The sequence below is a fragment of the Phodopus roborovskii genome, unplaced genomic scaffold (genome assembly GCF_943737965.1).
Source record: "Phodopus roborovskii unplaced genomic scaffold, PHOROB, whole genome shotgun sequence".
In the NCBI taxonomy this organism is placed as follows: Eukaryota; Metazoa; Chordata; class Mammalia; order Rodentia; family Cricetidae; genus Phodopus; species Phodopus roborovskii.
In genome coordinates this window covers 7,234,856-7,235,879 of record NW_026126447.1, presented here as the reverse complement: position 1 = coordinate 7,235,879, position 1,024 = coordinate 7,234,856, and the positions used below count along the sequence as shown (strand labels likewise).

Sequence of the window (1,024 nt, the reverse complement as noted above, 5' to 3'; positions counted from 1 at the left end):
AAAATAAATTATACTAATCTGTCCATTAATTTCTTAAATTCGGAGCCCATTAAAACATGCCTCAAAGAAAGCTTGGAATGACTTTTTCTACTCAATTAATTTTGAAATATTGGAAATCAATTAGTTACAGTAAATAGACCTGTTCTCATTATTTTAAGCAGCTTACAATTAGCTGCAGAAAGAGATGAGTGTACACTGACTTTGGCTGCAAAGACACACTGCGCTGACAAGCAGTGCAGTATACTCCTCTTCCTCAGTCTTCATCTCCCTTGGACTTACCAGAACTATTTTTCTTTTAAAAAAAAAACCAACACAAAACAAAATTCTCTATTTTCATATAGTCAGCATTGTTTTTCCTTTTGGCTTGCTTCGGCAACATGTATACTAAAATTGGAAAGATACAGAGAAGACTAGCATGACCCCTGTGCAGAAACAAATTCTTATAGTATGCTCATGCTTTTTAACAAGTGAGCTATTTCTTATAGGAAAATATCAGTGCTGGAACTAGATTTTTTTCTTTCAAATATGTGCAATCAAGACTGAAGTTTTCCTGCAAACAGGGTACAGAACTGCCAGTTGTAACACACTGCCAGTTACTGTGTTCTATTTTTTCAGCCAGAATGCAAGATAGAGTAAAATGTGTTTGACGTTTTCTCAGTCCCTCTCACGACTAAGGGTCCTCCTTTGCCAAGGTTCTCTTTCCTTACCAAAGCAAGGACTCATTCTCTCATTAAATACGTTCCGTTTGGTTGGTGCAATCTGCTTGTTCCTGCCTTTGATGTGCTGTTTGAATCTATAATTTCCAAGGTATTCATTTGCTCACCAGAGGGGAAAAATTACAAAAAAAAGCATAATCTGAATATTTTCTACACTATTACATTGACTCATTATGTCATTTCTATAAGGGACAATATTGTGACTCATGAAGAAAAAGGGGGGAAATAGAACATTTACTTCTTTGTTTGTTTGATAAGTACATTTTATGGTGACATGAACTAATTGCATAGTTACCATGAAATAACAT

The 1,024-nt window shown here is 35.0% G+C and overlaps 1 pseudogene; it reads left to right on the top strand.

The window, feature by feature from the left end:
• Positions 1-362: 362 nt before the first annotated feature.
• LOC127225010 (uncharacterized) lies at positions 363-462 on the top strand (annotated as a pseudogene).
• The last annotated feature ends 562 nt before the right edge of the window (positions 463-1,024 follow it).